Here is a 21,249-nt window from a genome sequence, read left to right as displayed (position 1 = left end):
TATATAAAAAGGGCTGGTTCAGGGAGAGGGAGTAGGGTGTTCTGATGGACTGGAAGAAGACGGGAGGTAGGCAAACAAGGGCTGGGAGGGTTTCACATAGAGAATCATTGGAGCCACTTTTTCCTATGAGAAGGGGAGGGGGACGTCCCTCCCTTTTCCTGGTCTGATTTTTGAAGACACTGAATTGGATTGTTTGGCATATCAGTCTCCAAATGACTCTTAAGAGGAACTACTATTTTTTAATGGAGCTGAATGCTGTCTAGGGCATGGAGCTCACCACCTTTTCACAATTGACTATTTCTGAAACGCTGGTCAGTGCCATTTGAGAGAGAAACCTCTTAAAGCATTTTCTTTCTTTGGATTCAATATTTTTACATTAATCTGAATTGTGAAGACTACATGCATCCTGCCCCTCTCCCTATCTCCCTACCTTCTATCTTCCATGGAGAAGTGAGTATGAGAAATTGTTTTACCCGTCTTTAATATCCCATTGGGAAAGAGGAGAGATATTGAGAGGGCAGATCCTTCTATGAGGTTGCCTCATAAGGTAGACACTTATATTGTAGTGGCTAGTATGCTTCTGAAATGATTGATCTCAAGCAAATATAGAGGCAGTGACAATGATTGCTGCTTACTCATTAATCATTTTTTGCATATTAAGTGTGTTATGTGTAGTGAAGATATTAGCAATATGTCTATATTATTAATTTCTCATAATTAAAAGATTTACACTATACAGGAGAGTGTAAGACCATTCATTGAGTGTTCATTTCAGAGAATTGTGTCAGAAGCATTTGAATATGAGTATTATGTGTGGGGCATCTGTTTGGATGTATTGTATATTGATATGTTATATATGGTTCATGTCTTTAATACAGACATTAACAAACCACTCGTGTGCGGATGAAAGAGATTAGCCATTCACTGCAGGGGGCTGTTGCCTACTCTCTTTACTGATGCACAGTGACAGGTATATGACCTTTCCTACCTCTACTCTTGGACACTCCATGAGGGGCGAAGGGAAGGATCTGTGATATGGGGGTGATAAGAATCACGTAACCTTTAGCACCACAGATGGGTTCCCCACTTCTTAGACAATCCTACACCTTAAAACATTCTCCCTACTTAGCTACTGAATAGGAGCTAAGGAGGTTGAGTACAGGCCTGGCGATACAAAGAATACAAGTTAATATCTTAAAGTACACTCTAGTGAAGAGCAGGGTGTAGAATAAATAGATTAAAGCATGCTCTTATGAGTAGCAGGGTGTCTTTTTAAGCACATACTCTTAACAGCTTTCTAGCTAAGAGATACTAGAATGGCTAACCTACATGTTGATGTCTCTATACCTGTAGATTGCCGCTGAGTGGTAACCAGGTGATTACAGGAAGGAGGTGTTAGAGATGGCAACACCAACTTTACATAAAGACACCTGGCATTGAGCCAGGGGATAGGTTTGAAACCCTAAACATCAGACGGGATCTAGACAAAATAGATTATACAGCCGATAGGTATCCTGAGTTAGCTTTGCAGCAGGTAGACCACCAGAACTAGTTTGAAGTGGGTTTGACATATCCCACTGCCCGGGCTAGACATGGCCCATTTGCAATAGAGGGGTTAACCTTAGAATGCATCCTTAGGTTCCACCCAAATAGGGAGTGTGAGAAACCTGAGGGTATTCTAACTCCTACTCCCCCTGAATCTTCTTCTCAGTTGACCAGGGGACGGCCATCTCTGTTGGATCCAGAAACTGGGGGTGGGCAAGTGAAGGAGGATCACCTAGGTGGAGGGTCCTTGGGTATTGGGAGTGAGGGATCCACGGGTGAGACGCGGTATCTCTCTTTTCCTACTGACAGCCAATCTACCATTTCCCCTCCCACAATCTCTTTAGGTTGCAGTAAAACATCTTCCCTCATTTTCCCATATGTAACATCATCCCCCATTCCCATTTCCAATAAGTACTAAGGCAAAGAAGTGGTGACCGGGAGTTATAAGGATTACCCCTAGGAATAACAATGTGCAGGGAGAGGCCTACTACACTCCACGATTAGGCTGTCCCATAAATAGAGTCAGGCGAAATCAGGCACTTGACAGCAATCCTACATACCTGAACTCTATCAGGATTGACCAGGAGAAAAGGGGACCTAGGGGTCAGGCGTGTCCTATTAATTGGCCCAATGAGGGTCAGGCAAGAGAGGCAAAGGACTCACACTTGAAACTCCTTAACAGGCCTCAGGTATATAAAAGGTGGGACATTGAGCAGTACAGTCAGCATCAGTTGCGAGAACAGACGGGAGGCTGTGTGGCCAGCAAGGGATCCCTTCTCAACCCAACCAATTTTCTGCCAGAAAAGCAGAGTGAGCTGGGGTTGCTAGATGGAACCAGGAGGCCAAGCAGCATAAGGTTGCAATGAGTGGAGCCCAGAAGGACCACAGAACGCTGAGATGCTGGCCCGGTGTGTGTGAGGGGCTGCAGTGTTGTGAGGGAGCCGTGCCTCCAGGAAGCAGGAGAGGGACGGAATGCAGTCTTTCGGCCTTGTTTAGACCAGTGCTCGTTCCCCTGGGATGTGTACAGGTCCCAGGGGTGCTGAGGGGCAGGTGGTGAGACCCTGACCTCGACACAAAACCATTTGACCTGCTCGCCGGCACCACACTACTGTTGGTGAGTTTCATGAGACAGAGAGAAACTCAGAAGCGTCCGGTTGGCTGGAGCAGAAGCAGGAGTGTTGTGTAAAGAAGAACCCGGTGAGCGAAAGCAGGAAGAAAGCAAAGTGAAGCAAGCGCAAGGTAAAAGCAAAACAAGTGAAAGCTGGAAATCAGTGAAAGAAAGCAAAGCAAAACCAGAGAAAGGTAAAAGCAAAGCAAAGCCAGAGAAAGGTAAAAGCAAAGCATAGAAAGCGAAAGCTGGAAAGCAGTGAAAGAAAGCAAAGCAGAATGGCAGAAGGCACAGAAGTGATGAAAGACATCAAAGTGTGCTGGCAATGTGGAAACATCCAAGGTGGCTGCAAGAGACCCAAAAGTAAGGAGAGGGGTGCCAACACCCCAATACTGAGAGAGACAGGAAAGAGACAGTGAGAAGGAAAACCGACAGTCAAGAGAGAGTGAAAGCAACACGAAAGTGAGAAAGAGGGTGCAAGCAACCCAAAGGAAATACAGAGAGTACTAGAGGCACGTTAAAGGTAAAATGAAGGTGCAAGAGAGCACCTTGAGAAACTAAAGGTGCAAGAGAGCACCTTGAGAAACTAAAGGTGCAAGAGAGCACAGTGAAAAACAGAGAAGTGTGCAAGAGGCACAGAAAGGTGGAAAGAAGGTGCAAGTGTGCACGACAGGAAAAGAAGGTGTGCAGGAAGCACAGTGAAGTTGAAAAGGACAGAGTGAAAGAGGCACAGAAGAGGAAAATGTGCTAGAGAATAAGGAGATGGGTTAGAGGTCAGAGTGGTCGTGCCTGGTAGGAGCAAAGAGCCTGGCATTCTTGAAAGTCTCTGATAATACCCTCAAAAGTCTTTGATACTACCCCCATGAAAGCACCTTACAGTGAAGTTAAATCCTGACAAGAGGAATTTGTTTGGTTGAGACCAGAGGGGCTTAGGCCTGGGGAAGGGAACCCTAAGAGGCCCACGAGAGACATTGGTGAACTTCGTAAAGAGGGGCCTAGGCTTGGGGAAGAGAATCCTAAGAGGCCGGCTAAATACATTGTTGATCTTTATGGCTAGCTGACCATAACTGTAACTCCTCTATCACATCCAATACATTCCTCCCCTGGACAGATCACAGCTGCATACAATTCTCTATCCCCACGATACCTACCAAAAAAACACCAGTGCATAAATCTGCCACCTTAGCCAGAAGCTCCAAAAAATTAACTGCAGACAACTTACGCCACCTTCTCAACACCCCATGCCTCGCCCCACCTATCCCACAAGATCCTAACATTCTAGCAGACATCCTCAAGGATACGCTCACTAATGCTATAAATTCCATTGCTCCTCTAGAAGAAAAAAAAGACAAAAAGTCTTTCCATTCCAACACATGGTTCACAGAGGACCTCCAAGCTCTGCGTAACAACAAGCGCCAAGCACTTAAAAATTGGCAGGCCAACCCATGCGACATCACCAAAGACTTATTCAAAGACATCGCAAAGAAATACAAAACTGCCATCTTCAATGCCAAATCTGAGTCATACAACCGCCGAATATCAGACTCGGAGCCCCACTCAAGAGAACTCTTCTCCATCTTTAAAGAGCTCACAGTGCCTCCCACTTCCACTGACGAGATCATTAAGGATGAAGGCTGGTGAAACAATATCCAAGCCGCCATGCTCAACAAAATAGACCTCTTACAAAACAAAATCCGTGACCACTACAATACCCTGCCGAAACAGAGTCGGCACTCACATTCTCAATCCTCTAGCAAAACCATTAACATCCCCAAATTTGCCTTTAACGAAGTTTCAGAACTACAAGTCCTGGACATTCTGAAACATTTGAAACCATCGACCTGCAAAGGCGATAATTTCCCACCAAAGTTAATCAAGGACTGCGCTGAACCACTTGCCCCACTCATTACCGCATTCATTAATGCTTCATTCAAGACCTGCTCCATCCCAGACAGTCTTAAAGAAGCTTGGGTGCGCCCACTTCTAAAAAAGCCCACTCTCGACCCCACAGTGCCCAACAACTACAGACCTATAACGACAGTCCCTTTCCTTCTCAAGATTTTAGATAAAGTGGCACACAGCCAAATCCAACTATACCTTGAAACTAACTTAATCCTAGGTACCAGACAGTCAGGCTTCCGCAAAGGTCATGGAACAGAGACTGCTCTGCTGGACCTTAAAAAACAAATAACTAAGATACTGGACACAGGTAAACTCACCCTTCTACTTCTCCTTGACCTCTCAGCGGCGTTCGACCTAGTGGACCACAAGACCCTCACTTCACACCTCTCCCACTCTGCACACTTCTCTGACCAAGCCACCTCCTGGATAACATCATTTCTAGAAGGGAGGGCCATAAAAGTCTTTTCTAACACTTCTAACGCAACACCATCCATAATACACTGCGGTGTCTCACAAGGCTCTTGTACAGCACCTACGCTGTACAACCTATTCACTAAGCCCCTTTTCGATAAACTGGATGCACTTGGGATTGCCTACACCAACTACGCAGACGACCCCCAAGTGCTCCTCCCACTAACTGGCTCATACCACACAGACGCCCTGACTCTAAAACATATATACGCCGCCATTTAAGCCTGGATGGCCACTAACGGCCTATGTCTTAACGGGGATAAGACTGAAATCCTTATCCTCGGCCAAAAATCCACACTGGCCAGGCTAGATAGTCGCTATGCCAATTTCAACATTGACAACTGCACTATCACAGTCCTATCTTCTGCGAAAACACTAGGGGTCTACATTGATGCAACCTTGTCTATGGACAAACAAGTTAGTGCCATTGTCTCTGCATCTGCACTAAGGATCAAATTCATCAACGCCATCAAACCATTCCTCTCCAAAGAAAACTGTCTATCAATAGCAAGAGCTACCATAGGCGCTAAACTTGACTATTGTAACGCACTCCTAGCTGGCACCTCTGAAAAAAACCTAAACAAACTTCAGGTCACTCAAAATAACGCTCTAAGAGCAGCCTTAAGCATCTCCAAAAGGGACCACATCTCACTTGCAAGACAATCTGTTCACTGACTCCCTGTCAAAGAACGCATCACCTTCAAGGTACTGACTACTACCCACTAATGTATCCACCACACTGCACCATCATATCTCTCAGACACTATTCACTGACTGACCTCATCCAGACCTACCAGACTTTGCTACACTAACCAACTCACTGTACCACGCATCAATAAGACTACAGCAGGAGGGCGGCGGTTCCCCTACATAGCACCCAGACTCTGGAACAATCTCCCCCACGCTCTAAGAGCAGAAGGCTCCCTCACAGCGTTTAGAAAAAAACTCAAAACCTCTCTCTTTGACTAAACTTCCTCTACCTACAGCCAAACAGGCACACATTACTAATATTGTTATTGTCTAAACCTGTATGCTTGTATGCCTCTATGTTGTAACTAAGTCGCGCTATTTCTGCAACCAGCGCTATTTCTGTAACCAGCGCCACGATGCCTCAGGGCTGACTCTGTGCGCTTAACAAATTACAAATAAATAAATAAATAAATAAAAGAGAGGTCTAGACCTGGGGAAGGGAACCCTGAGAGGCCAACAGGAACTGTGTCTTTTTGTTTAGAACTGGAAGGATCAAAGCTTGGGGAAGGGAACCCAAGAGACCCAGGGACCTTGTGAACTTTATTGATTTGCTGCAAGAGCCCTAAGTGGAAGGTTCCAAGGGCAACCCTTTTCAGTTCAGCTATTTTGAACTGGCAGAACTACACCTATTGGTAAGACTACCTGAAACCAACTGTAGTTTACATTTTCTTTTGAATCCCCATTTTTCCTTTAGGAAGACCCTCTATCACATTTGGTTTAAGAGTGAGGGCAAGCATAGGTTTGAACAGAGACGAACGTTGGTTTTGGGTTTACGGACATCGACGGTCCTTAGAAACATCAGTTGAGGGAACAATCCCCTTAGGGGTAGGGCCAGATAGGCATTACACCAACCCAACAAAGTTTGATAATAAAGGTTTTCAAACTGTTATTTTTGAGTCTGAGTCTCTCCTGATACCATGCCTGCCTCACAGGAGGCAAATGACCCATATACCAGGGAAGACTATGAACACCTAAGGAGACATTTTGATACTGTCCGCGCTCAAGCTGTATAATATAGAGCCTTGGGAGCAGCACCAGCAGCACCCAGGCCATTAATAGCAGGGGAGGAAGGAATACTTCTATTCCAGACCCTCAAAGCCTTATTAGATATCTGCCCCACAAGGCAGATCCCTAGCTGGTATTCACCTAAATTGAGTCAGCCTACCCTCAAGTCACTCCTCAACAGAGGCAGGGGTTTTAGCATTCATAATGCCAACAGGTTGTAATTCACCTATGCAATACTGTGACAACTCTCCTAAGCTGGGAGTCTTCTTGTAACCTCTGCGCCCTGATACCTTCGGGTCCGGCGCGCAATATAGATAAATAAATAAATAAATAAACAAACAAAAAAACAACTGGGTTTCATTGTATAGTTGGTTATACCTGCATTTAATAGGGACTCCTTCAATGGCGGCATTAAGTTCCATTCTGGGAGAGATACTGAATTCCCAGGGAGCAGAAGCGGCAATGATTTTAGGACTGGCAATAGCTGGGGGCCATTATCCCATGGCAGAGGGAGTGCTCATGCCCATCATAAAAGGTGAGTCAGTGAGTCTAGAGGTCTTCAGACACCTAGGGGCATTGCCCAGTGATCAGGAAAGGAAACTACAGTTTGGTCACATTGTGACAGCTACTTACAGGTCCCTAGGTAAAGATCACCTGGGTAGAAGCTATGAGGAGAACACAAAGAAGGAATTAGGTGAGAGTAAGCACTCTAAGGGGGCACCACCTATTAGCACCACTTGTATCAGGCAGAAACCAGGCAGAAATACCTTCTCAGTTAGTGGCAGAAAAAGAAGTACACGGGCTTCCAGTACATCCCCTGTCAAAGAAGAAAGGGACTCTTTTTATAGCAGAATATCATCTGTAGAAAGGGACAGTAAAGGCCCTAGGCAAGATGCTGGTTGGGGTAGAAGCCCCTATCAGGGCAGAAGTGGTGAAACAAGTTTGTTTGTTTGTTTGTTTAGTATTTATTATGCGTGCCGGACCCAAAGGTATTAGGCCGCAGGCAATAAGAAGTCCTACAGCTTAGTACATAGGTTACTTTAGTTACAAGGCAATGGCATTAATAAAGTATCATTTAAAAATTCGGGAACAGCTTAGGCAACCACAAAGATACAGAGATGAAGACTGTCCTTGTCTTTCACAGAAAGAGAAGAAACAGGTCTTGGCACCCATTGGATTCTGGCACACAAGTCTCCATATTTAAAGAAAGACACAAGAGGCTTTTACAACATGCTCCTACTGATCAAAATGTAGATGTTATGACTCCCACAAGAGAAGTAGTTGAGGAAAATGAAGTGTACGTAGTTACCATACATCTTGAAGAGGGACATCTAAAGGAAATAGATGCACTATTTTGGTCTAAGTTGCATTTAACACAAGATGGCCTTTTAGCTAACACAATTGGCCCAGGCTATATGTTAGTGAAAGTCCTAGTGGGGAAGAAGTCACTAAATCAGCTTTTTCAGAAGTTGAGAAACATGTAGTAAACACATATGCAGCCTCATGGGCTGTTTAAGGTGCAGCACAGTTAATCAAGAATCATGTAGGACATGACATAGATTGCCCTCCACCTAAAACGCCAGTGTTTGCAACACCAAAGCTGCAGATACAATATTCAATCAAAGCACAGGCTATACCACATTTGAAAATAATTGTGGATCAGTTATTAGACCAAGGGGTTCTGATACAACAGGCCAGACCATGCAACACAGCCCTACTTCCAGTGTCCAAACCAGATGATGTATACCGACTGGTAAATTACTTTAGGGTTTTAAACACCAGTACACACACAGAGGACGTTCAGAACATGCAAAGTTCAGGCTTCTGAGTAACATATGCCGGACCGGAGTGGAGTGCAGGCACGAGGAGAGCAGTCCGAATGTGAGGCAGACCTAGGTGTACCCTTCACTATAGGGGATCAAACAAAGAGGCGGGGACAGAGATGGGTTCAACCTGGTTCGACCACCGGGGGAGAGCCTGAGTTAAGGGGGCGAAAGAGAGGCACCCAATATGATATGATATGGCATTTATAACACGCCTATACGCAAGTTTTTCAAGGCGCGACGAGGCAAGGGAAGAGGAACAGAGGGAAGACAGCGACAACGATCTTACTAGGCCAGATGACATTGAGATCATACAAGTGCAGAGGAGTGGGAAGGGAAAAGTGCAGGGGCAAGAGGGTGGTGCCAGTGCAGTACAAAGGATAACAATAACATAAATAAAACAATAAATAAAAGTGCGGCCAGCTGCTGACAAGTGCAAGGGTAAGTGCAGAAATCAGGTGTTAAGTGCTGGTAGGGGGCTGTAGGGATACAGAAACAGTCCCCGAGTGCAAGGGTTGCCAGGGGGGTAGTGCAGGTGTGCAACTGGCAGAGAGGGGAACTGGGCCTGATATTAGAGTAGATATTAGAGCCCAGTAACCACAGCAGTTTCAGTTTCAGCCAGGAGATCAGCAGGGAAGAGGAGGAGAGAAAGCAGAAGCAAAGAGGATGGTCTTGAGGTGCTTCCGGAATCGGAGATGGTTCTCCTCAAGTTTCAGAGAGGCAGGGAGGCTGTTCCAGAGGGAGGCCCCAGCAGAAGAAAGAGATCTACCACCAACTCGTTGCTTGGAGAAGCGACTGACCCTGAGGGAGTTTGAGGCGGATGAGCAAAGAGCTTGAGAAGGAAGATATTTAGCAAGAGAGAGTTGAAGGTATTGAGCCCCCAGATCCCAGAAGGCCTTGTGGACAATGCAGAGTGTTGTGAACTTAATCCTCAAAGCCATTGGGAGCCAGTGCAGAGATTTCAGTCCTGGAGAGATACGATCACTAGGCTTGAGGCCAAGGACAAGTCTCGCAGTCCTGTTTTGGATGAGTTGCAGAGGGCAGAGAGAAGAGGCAGGCAGATTTAGAAAGAGGCTGTTGCACTAGTCCAGCCTAGAGAGAACCAGGGCTCTGGAGACATTAAGCTTCTGTGGGAAGGAGAGGAAAATAAGAATACCGCTGAGGAGGTGCAGCTGGTAGTGTGACTTCTTAGAGACGCCAGAGGTGTGAGGAGAAAAGGAAAGTGTGGAGTCGAAGATGACCCAGAGGTTTTTAACCTCACAGGTGGGAGCAGGAAGAGGGCCAAGAGAGGCCGGCCAGAAAGTAACAGGAAAGGAGCGAGCAGGTGTGCCAATGAGGAGAATCTCGTCTTACTGGCATTAAGGCAGAGCTCATTGGCGGCACACCACTCCTGGATAGCAGACAGACAGTCAGAGATGAGAGAAGGAGAAGAGGCGGCAGAAGGGAGACTGAAAATGAGTTGAGTGTCATCCGCATAGCACTGTAAGTTGGGGCAGAGAGCGGCAATGCGGTGGGCAAGAGTGACAGGTATTGTTTGAACAGCCAGGGAGAGAGGTTAGACCCTTGGGGAACACCACATGTAGAGATAGAGATAGAGGAGAAGGAGGACCCAAGTTGAACCTGGGAGGGTCGATCGAGGAGGAAAGAAGGCATCCAAACAAGGGCCTGATCAGTGATACCCAGGTTATCACAGAGACGGTTGAGCAGGATGGCATGGTTGACCAGAGCTGATGGACTGTGGGACACAGGGAGAACAGCCCAACCTCAAGGAACCCGCGGGGTTGGTAATTGTGGCACACCGAAATATACTGAAGGGGAAGATACAGCCCTTTGAGGATACACTATGCTTCCCACATCACAGGTGGGGGGCAAGTGTACCACACCAGAATACACAACAGGGGAAGAGATATGTGCAACAGACAATCAAAACAGATGCTGTAGGATAACGGACCGCCATTAACCATCCCTATGTGAAAAAAACCTCATCCTTCCGCATACACCTCTCAGAGTCCTAACTAGACACAACCATATCTTTACAGCAAAACAAACTGCACACACGTCACTACACCACAACAATGAACCAAACCACACATAGCCTTGCACAATAGCAAATGACGGCTACCAACCGAAAAACACACCTATGCCCAGAAAACGGTGTCAACAGAACTGAAACTGCCAATAGCACATCACAGCTCTCTTGCTCCTTTTTCCTGCTGAGTCCTGCTAACTTACCTCCCTACCCTCTTGCGTTACAGAGCCTCCAGAGCACCAAGGAAGCATGCAAGCTGCAATAGTGTGCAGTATAAGAACCTTTAATATAACATAACATACAGAGATGTTAAATATTAAAGGTATCTTTACCGCGCACTGTCACCAACGGAGTTGGTCCCCAGGCGCTCTGGTGGATCTGCAAAGGAGACGGCAGAATGGGTTAGTGAGGTGAAGAGGGAGTAGGATAGTGAGAGGAGTGGTGTTCTGTTGGCAGCTTCATCTCGGTATACACTGTGCGCTGAGCTTTGGTGCGAGTTTCGGATAGATGTCAGTCCTCGTGTTGTCAAAACTGATATAATATTGTTTTGTCCTCATTGTATATGTTGGCCTATGCCCAGTCGCTTTGCGAGGAAATCCGCATCGCAAGGTCGTGACCTTAAGTTAATCATACCTCCATTTTAGGTTAAAGCTGCCATTTTGGCTTGTCGTGCAAAGTCACCCTGTGGCCTAAAATGGCCGACCTGTGTTCTCTTGTTCTTACTTTAACCTCTTCAACCTCTGTAGGCGAGTTAATGTCCAACCTGCCTGCAGGCTACATGTTAGGGCCATGTAGACCTTGTCCTTTGTTGACCTCGGGATCAGGGGATTATTTGGATCGACGATGTTAACCTACAAGTATACAAGAACGATAATGCTATTTAAAACATCATACGCGAAACATCTGTTTGACCTGCATTGAAGCAAATGTGTAAAGAGTGTAAAGTTAAACCCAGAGAATAATAGTATTTGTTGGTAAATGTATTAAGAAGTAAACCACATGCATGAGATATGTAAATTAGGAATTAACCTGGCGCGAACCCTAGCCCAGTACATGATTAACTCGTAAGAGGCTGGACATCGTTACGAAGAAACTATATAAATATGCTGATGTCCAGCTAGCAATTCCTGTTCACTGCTCACATTGAACCTACTAGTGTTCTCTGTGGTGTACTGACGGCCAACTAGCTATTTGTGTACTTTGTTTTGTAAACTGTTCAGTGTTGCAATAAAGATTCTCTTCGCATGGTGTAAAAGCCTTAATATTGTATTTTCTGATTCCACAGATGGCGCCCGAACAGGGACCCTCAAGATTGACTTTGTCTCTTTGAAGGTTGGCTCGGCTATCGGACCGGGATCGGACGGTGTCAACAAAAAGGCCCCTGTGGATGAGAAGTGAATTCCTCGACAGAACAGCATGATCCGATCCCTGAACGGTGAGCTGTAGCCTGAGACGACGTCTTGACGAGGGTCCGTATATCTAGGTGGGTAAATTTGCCGAAATCACCAGACACGTGGGTCCTTAGATTGTCCTTACTAACCCGATCGGGCCTCCCCGTCCTGTGGTCAGGTGAATCGTGACCCGATTCTTAATTTAACCCTGACAATTTGAATTTGGCGCATTGTACTCGCGAGCACAATTATTTGACCAGGTAACACCAGAATTCTGATATGCCTGGGAAATTGTCTGCTTGCTTTAGGGCATTATTCCGCAGCGACAGACAATCTTTGGAAGTTAGCCGTCCCGCACCATAGGAGGGGTCGCCGGCATGTACTATGTACTGTAAGAAAGGCTTTGGTAGTATAGCATTTAATGATATTTGGCACAGACAGGCCAGACATAACCCTACTCTTCGGTGGCCAACCAATGGTAGCTTTGAAATCCCTCGGTTAGAATATTTAGAGTCTGTATTGATAAAAAAAACAGGCTAGACCTGCAGCATTTGATGCATTGTACAGTTGGAAAACAGAAGCTTTGCAGCAACAAAAGATTAGAGAAAAACATGCGTCGACATATGACGAATGCCGAAAAAGCACTGTTATATGATCAAAATAAACAATTGGAATCAGTTAGGAACACAGACAGAGCGTTTCAATTAGGCATTCAGAAAATGTACCCTTCGAAAGATTTTCATACATCCGATGAATTGATTAACAAACTTTTGCATGAACGAAGGCCCGATGCCTCTGCGCCACCCCCATACGTCCCTCCTCCCGGTGCTTTGCCTCTTCCTGTCGTTATTCCTCCTCCTATAGTCCCCTCGGTCCTTCCTATTGTCCTTCCTGTTGTTCCTCCAGTCGTTGCTCCTTTGCCTGCCCCCTTGCCTCCACCTATTGACATTCAGAATGTGCCTACTCTTCCTCTTCCAAGTGATTCCGCATCGCTTGTAGTAGACCAGGGAGCGGGATCAAGGGTTGTGACTCGTAATACTGTGTCCCCAAATAATAAGAATGAATTGATTGCTTGGGCTAAACATTGTATGGAGAAGGGTGAAAAAGCTGATGTTTTTCCACACTCGAAAATCTAAAAAGTATTCCTGAGAAAAATGTTTTTATTGAAGGGTTAGGAATTCATTTAAGCCTAATGTGGAATAGATTAAACGATGTAGATCTCCCACAAGGGTTACGGGATTTGAATACCTTAGCATTGTCTAGGGATACTGCGGAGAAAGTATATGAGCATATCAAGAGGATTTTTGTATATAGGAAGGAGTTGGAAGAGTTACAGAATGAAGAAGCAGATGGTGATAGTTTAGGCGCTATATTCTTACAGAAACGGTTTTCTCATCGCCGTGAGGTGAGGAAGCGCAAATTTGTACAAAGGAGGCGATAAGATGGATTTCGGATATGTCGATAACTCCAGATGAAGTATATGACACGTATAGTCAGTATACGTTAGAAATGCAAAAGAAAGTGATACAGGATATGGTAGAATACCTGCAGGAGGAGTGTGTAAAAAGTAAGATATGTTGTCCCGCAGAATTGTTGGGTGTTTATAAGAGAGCCTTTTTGATTGATACCTCATCGACTGGCTTAGCGCTTGATTTGGCTCTGTTGCTTAGTAAGCCTTCGGAGCTACCTACTTCTCAGTTCCTATGAGAGAGGTCCCTCCGACATTTGTCCCAAAAGTTGAGATTGCGGCCGATGCTGCACGAGGTATAGTCGCTATGGACATTCCTGCACATTATGTATCGCAGTTTGTTCACGTCCCGTTCTCGAGACAGGAAGTGAACACCATAAAGCAATCTATTCCTGATATAAGAAAGAATCCGACGGGGTTCTATAAAGAAATAGAGTCAGTCTTACAATCATCGGTATTCACCTTAAGCAATATTGATTTATTATTTCCCGTACTCCTGCCAGTTGATTTGTGGAAACAGATTAGGACTGTAGATGATATACCTGGGTTAGGAGATACATGGGATAATATGGTTAGGCTCGACAGAGAAAGACCAGCTGGCGAGAGACCGCCTCAAGTGATGTTAACTTTGCCTGATAGGATTATTGTAAAATTGAAAACCATAGTTCCTGAAAAAAGAATTATTTGGGGCAAGCTTACGGCCTGTGTCCAAGGAAAGTCTGAGGGTGCTACCGAGTTCTTCAATCGGTTCGAACAGGTATTTTCAGATTTCAGTGGACAAGACTTAGGCACAGAGTCAGGGAAAAGGCTGTTTGTCAACAAATTTGTATGTGGATTGCTGCCTGACATCCAGTTACAGATTATGTCCTCTGAAAGCGCTTGGCAGGCGAAGTCTCAATCAGACGTACTGCACATGGCTCAGTACTATGAAAATCGTGTGAATAATGAAAAGGGAAAACTTGAGAAAAGAAAGGGTGACCTGAAAACAAAAGTACTATTACAACAGATTGTTAGAAGCCCTAGAGGGGGTAATACGCAATTTAGAGGTCAATATGTTCCACAGGGAAGTACGCCCTTGGCTCCTGTAACCATTAACCAGTGTGCCTATTGTCGACAGGAAGGTCACTGGCACGCACAATGCCCGATCTTGCAGCAAAGGTCATTTGGGAACATGGGTAGAAGATCTAGAGGTCGCCCTGGTGTAGGGGGCCCTGGTAGAGGCCAGTTTGCGCCAGAATCACAGCAACCTTCTTCACAGGATAAACAAGTATTGAGTGTGGATAATAGAAACATTTTTGATCATCCTTCTGCCGCGTACCTCTCTGAAGAACTTACTTTTGATGACATTCTGTTTCGTTAGGATTGCCCAAAGCAGGATTTGGAACCAACGCCTATTCCCGTTCATCAGAAAGGTCCCTACGTTGAGATGGCGGTGGGAAATAGGAAGCATCTATTTTTAGTAGATACGGAAACACAAAGGTGTTCCATTGACCATTCACGGGTTCCAAACATTCCCCTGTCAGAGCAATCCAACGTTTCCGTAGGGTTTTCAGGCACACCTGTAGTTTGTCCAGTCTCTTTGCCCGTACCGATAACAGTGGGTCCCTTCACAGAGCAGTGTCCATTTCTACTTACTTCAAACTGTGGAGAGAATTTGCTGGGGTTAAATTTGTTGAAGGAATTGAATGCAGTAATACATTGCTCCCCGGATGGAGTTCGGTTAACAATTTCACCTCAGCAATCACTCGCCTCTCAGTTCTTGACTCGACCTTTACCGCCAGAATTCAGTAACATTCCGGAATGCTTATGGGCAATTGATGATAATGATGTGGGCAGTCTTCAAATTAAACCTGTTAAAATTATTCTGAAACATGGAGTAAAACTGCCTCGCATTCCACAATATAAAATCTCAGTTGAAGGCGAACAAGCTTTGAAATGTATAGTTTCTGACTTTGTACATCGTGGAGTAATTGAGGAAATTACAGGTAGTTTGTGTAACAGCCCGATTTTGCCGGTATACAAAAAAGGTGATAATGCGATTCCTTTTTGGTTTATAATTGATTTGTGTGCTATTAACAAAATTGTGGCTCCTCAATTTCCCATTGTACCTGATGTAACTATCATACTAACTATGATTCCGGCTTCTGCCACTCACTTTAGCGTTGTTGACCTCAAAAATGCGTTTTTCACTATTCCTATACACAACGATAGTAGGTATTTGTTCGCATTTACCCTAGGTGGACGCTTGTTCACATTCACTCCTGCACCACAAGGGTACACTGAGAGTCCAAGTATTTATAGTAGAGCATTGAAAGAGCAACTCGATACTCTCGAGTTGCCTACTACTTGCACGTTACTACAGTATGTAGATGATCTCCTCTTGGCTGCTGATTCTGAAAGTGCCTGTAAAGAAGGCACCATGTTGTTGCTTTGTCATCTAGCAAAACATGGCCATAAAGCTTCACTCAAAAAATTCAAATATTGTTGTCAGGAGGTCGCCTATTTAGGCTATCTCCTGTCAAAGGAGGGGAGAAGGTTGACACCTGAACGAATAAAAACTATTTCTGGCATGTCTGTCCCAAATACGCAGAAGGAAGTTAGAGCCCTGATAGGTATGGCTTCTTACTGTAGATTGTGGATCCCTAACTTTTCGTTAACGATTAAACTAATGCTGGCTTTGACAAAGAAGGGCATTTCTTTGCCATTGCCATGGACTTTGGAACACCAGACAGCATTTGATTTACTCAAAACCGCGCTGTGTTCGGCACCGGTTTTAGGAACTCCAAATTATGAAAAGGCCTTTGTGTTGTATGTGCATGAACGTGATGGTTGTGCTTTGGCTGTGTTAACGCAGGAACATGGAAGGAAGAATAGGCCGTGCGGCTATTTTTCATCCGTCCTTGATCCTGTTGCATGCGCTTTGCCGAGATGTTTGAGAGCTGTCGCTGCTGCTGCTGCGTCTGTAAAACAGAGCGAGGGAATGGTCCTGGGTCATGCGTTAACCCTAATGGTACCTCACTTTGTAGATGTTCTATTAAATAGAACTTAAACGCAACACCTTACTTCTGCACGATTGACAAGATACAAATTGATCTTGTTTGCTCCCCACATTCAAATTCAGAGGTGTTGTGTATTAAATCCGGCTGAACTTTTACCTGTCTGGCAAGATACTGTTGATGGGGACGAAACGTCACACGATTGCCTTTACACTACAGAACAAGAGACTAAAGGTAGAATCGATTTGAAAGATACGCCTTTGAATACCCCACAAGGAGAGCTATTTTGTGATGGCTCCTGTTTTAAACTTCCGAATGGTACATCCACGGCTGCTTATGCTGTCACTACCTTAAACACGATTGTGGAAACCAAAAGAATTATGCATAATTCCACGCAGAAATTATAGCATTAACTCGAGCTTGTGAACTTTCTGAAGGGCTTACAGTAAATATATATACCGACAGTCAGTATGCCTTTGGGGTAGTTCACAACTTCGGTAGACTTTGGAAAGAAAGAGGTTTCTTGACCTCACATGGCACAAAAATACAGCACGGCACTTTAATAGTGCGATTACTTTCAGCGCTCGCACGCCCTGTTCAGTTAGCCATTGTAAAATGTACAGCACATCAGAAGGTTACAGATGATCTAGGAAAAGGGAATGCTTTCGCTGATCAGATAGCTAAACAAACTGCCACTGATTTTAGTTCAGAAATGTATGCTGTAAGGGAAACTGTAAATGTCTGCACCTTTGGTGAAAGTATTGATTCTGTAAAAGACATTCAAGCAGATGCTACTGTAGAGGAGACCAAGAAATGGGTCGAGGGTGCAGGGAGATCGGATGGTGATGGGTGTTGGGTGGACAATGTTGAAGGAAAATGGTTACTCCCTGACGCCTATATTACAATGATGGTCATTATGGCTCATGGTCTGACCCATGTCTGTGCGCGTAAATTGACTAAAATGTTACACAGAGTATGGGCCAATGATAAAATCTTCAAAATTGCAGAGCGCTTTGTCCAAGGGTGCATGGTCTGTTTGCAGCACAATGTAGGAAAAGGTACCTCGACTCCTAGAGGAAGTTTCGCTCCACCTTCTGTTCCGTTTGAGATCATCCACTTTGATTTTATTGAGATGGAACGTTGCAACAATCTTAAATACGTGTTGGTTGTCATTTGTTCATTTAGCAAGTGGGTTGAGGCCTTCCCAGTTAGAGATGCAACGGCCATAACCACGGCAAAGACTCTGTTGAAAGAGTTCTTTCCTAGATTCGGCTGCCGAGAGTCATCTGGTCGGATAATGGGCCACACTTTATCGCTGCTATAATCCTACAAATATGTGAAGGATTGCAGATTGATAAACAGTTCCATTCGGCCAGACATGCCCAAAGTGCCGGATTAGTGGAACGGTATAACGGCATTATAAAGAACAAGCTCGCTAAAACGTGTGCTGGCACCAAGTTAAAATGGCCGGACGCCTTACCGATCATGTTGCTGTCGATGAGAACAACCCCTCAAACTAGGAATGGTCTCTCTCCCTTCGAGGTGGTGATGGGGAGGCCTGCTAATATTTGGGATATGCCAAAGAGTCGCTCATTGCGGGATGTAGAGAATGTGCTTCTTTCAGATTATTGTAACCAGTTGACTAAAAATCTATTTTCGATTTATCACCAGGTGCGAGAAGCATTACCTGTATGGTACGAGGGTCCCGGTCACAGTCTACGACCGGGGGACTGGATCCTCACGAACGTTTTTGAAAGGTCGTCTTGCCTTGCACCTCGGTGGAGGGGTCCCAACCAGGTCCTGCTAGTCACCCAGACTGCAGTGCGGGTACCAGGGCGGAAGAACTGGATACACGCAACGCACACCAAACGGATCCCGCAGCCCATGCCATACGATACAGAAGACACAGAATCCCTTTCCAATGCTGTAACCAACGTGCCCGAAACAGCAACAACCGACAAGAGAGTATCGGAGACCGTTCCAGAATTCGTAAGGCCAGACAAATGGCCATCTTGTCTCCGCACTCTCCAACAGTGGTACTTCCGGATCATCCATTTTCTGATCCCATTTCCGTTCACTCACCACCTCCAGTGGAAAGTGACGACACACTGCTTTCTGATCCTTCAGCACTGGAAATTGTGAAATATAATTTACGTCCTAGAAAATAGACGTACGGCACGGTTTGACTGTGCAATTGGAGAAATCATTTGCGGGCTTGCCTTTTGGCCCGACTATACGAAAGGATTCTGTTGGCTAAGGGTTGTGGGAAAGACATTAAGAAGACGCGCGACTGTACGAACAATTGGGTTTTTTTTCGATTGAAGACTACGATGCCTGCACCCGCTACCGCTCGTACCGAACTTTTAGATAAATATGTGACTAGCAGAGACAATGAGCAAGCGTGTAGGGGGACCCCGAAAACGTATTGTTGCCTTTTTGTAATAATAACTGGGTTTTTAGTGACCACTGGTTTTGGGTTGTGGTACCTGGAGGAAGCATATCCGCTAGAGGACTTTTTACCTGTTGAAAATGTATCTGTTACACCCACTCCTTCCATGCAATTGCATACCTTGTCGCCTAGAGATTCTTCGCATAGACGGAACTATCAGAATAATACTCTTTTGTTAATAATGAATGCCACTCATGCAGTTTTTAATAGGACCAACTGCTGCATCTGCTCGCATTTACCGCAACATGGGGATAAGGGGCTAGGTTGGTACATTCATCCTTTACCTTTGACAACTGCTTGTTATACTTCTCTTAGAGCACTATTCTTTGGCCGTTGGAATGACAGCATCTCAGGGAACTTTGATGGTACAGATTTTAATAGTTTTGAAAAACGTGTTTTGATTCCCCTGGGATGCTCGCTTTTTGCAAACAGGAGTAAGCCAAACATTGCTTCTGTTAGGCCCTCTGATAGATTGTCTCGTCCTTTTCAGTCTTTGATCTCTTTCAAAATGGCTCCTATTGGCAATAAGGATGCCACGCCTCCATCTTATTCTGTTAACCATAGCCCCGATTCAGTTTCCTTCTGCGTACAGAGGAATGGGACACGGTCAATGGGTGATTTTAGAAGTTGCGCCAATGTTGCGAATTTGACTAGTGTGAACAGACCTCTGTATGTAGGTGAACCTGTCAATTTTGTTTGCGGTAATGTGGCATTTCCATGGTTGCCCAGGGATTGGCAAGGAACTTGCTATTTAGGGATTCTATTACCTGTGGTATTTATTGCCAGTACTGCAGAAATTTTGAAGACTCGTCCACGACGAGATGTGAAGGGGGATACTTCAGCGCAAACCCTAGGAGACATAATGAAATCCTTTGTGCCATTTTTTGGGCAAATTATGAATTCAGAAGATATCAGGGGACTAGCGAGAGTACTGGAGAGAACCATCAACCGGACCACTGACATACTCTATAATATGACGTTAGAACAGAAAGCGATGAGATTAGTAGCTCTTCAGAACCGGATGGCATTAGATGTCATTCTGACTGAGCGTGGAGGAGTATGTAAATTAGTGGGGTCCGCTTGCTGCGTTTACGTACCAGACTCCTCTCCAACGATCCAACGATCTTTAGGGCAATCCAAAATCTACATGTTCTTAGTTCGGAAGTGCATGTTCCTGAGGGAAACTGGGAACTTAGTGCATGGTTTTGGGATCTCCTACGGTCGTGGGGATGGAAGTTGCTTTCGGCCTTGCTGATCATCTTGGGTAGTTTACTATTCCTTTGTTGTTGTATACAGTGTCTTCCTGGTATATGTTCGGTATTAGGGGGATGTTGCGCTCAAGCAACAAGTGTATTAGGGCATAAAATATACGCCCCAGATAAGGTTTCCAAGGAGTATGTGTCGAAAGAAACTCTAGTGTCTGACCTAATGGCAATAGATATGTCTGATAATGATTCGGAGTGTATAGACGTTGAAATGTGGAGTTAGTCGTAAAGTGATTGGAAGTAGTTTAGCGCTTGGCATAGGCCAAAAGCAGGGTTTGTCAAAACTGATATAATATTGTTTCGTCCTCATTGTATATGTTGGCCTATGCCCAGTCGCTTTGCGAGGAAATCTGCATCGCAAGGTCGTGACCTTAAGTTAATCAAGCCTCCATTTTAGGTTAAAGCCACCATTTTGGCTTGTCGTGCAAAGTCACCCTGTGGCCTAAAATGGCCGACCTGTGTTCTCTTGTTCTTACTTTAACCTCTTCAACCTCTGTAGGCGAGTTAATGTTAGGGTCATGTAGACCTTGTCCTTTGTTGACCTCGGGAACAAGGGACTATTTGGATCGACGATGTTAACCTACAAGTATACAAGAACGATAATGCTATTTAAAACATCATACGCGAAACATCTGTTTGACCTGCATTAAAGCAAATGTGTAAAGAGTGTAAAGTTAAACCCAGAGAATAATAGTATTTGTTAGTAAATGTATTAAGAAGTAAACCACATGCACGAGATATGTAAATTAGGAATGAACCTGGCGCGAACCCTAGCACAGTACATGATTAACTCGTAAGAAGCTGGACATCGTTACAAAGAAACTGTATAAATATGCTGATGTCCAGCTAGCAATTCCTGTTCACTGCTCACATTGAACCTGCTGGTGTTCTCTGTGATGTACTGACGGCCAAATAGCTATTTGTGTACTTTGTTTTGTAAACTGTTCAGTGTTGCAATAAAGATTCTGGGAATCTTTACAAGCCCCTGTTGGTGTATTTCTCTTTGCATGGTGTAAATCCTTAATATTGTATTTTCTGATTCCACAG

The 21,249-nt window shown here is 44.9% G+C and overlaps 1 protein-coding gene across 1 annotated transcript in view; it reads right to left on the bottom strand.

The window, feature by feature from the left end:
* LOC138582434 (inactive dipeptidyl peptidase 10-like) overlaps positions 1-21,249 on the bottom strand; it is a 755,097-nt gene that overhangs the window by 677,996 nt on the left and 55,852 nt on the right. The gene's annotated exons all lie outside the window — the stretch shown is intronic.

This window comes from Ambystoma mexicanum, chromosome 3q, assembly GCF_040938575.1.
Source record: "Ambystoma mexicanum isolate Mex_15411 chromosome 3q, UKY_AmexF1_1, whole genome shotgun sequence".
In the NCBI taxonomy this organism is placed as follows: domain Eukaryota; kingdom Metazoa; phylum Chordata; class Amphibia; order Caudata; family Ambystomatidae; genus Ambystoma; species Ambystoma mexicanum.
This window is presented reverse-complemented; position numbering and strand designations above follow the sequence as displayed.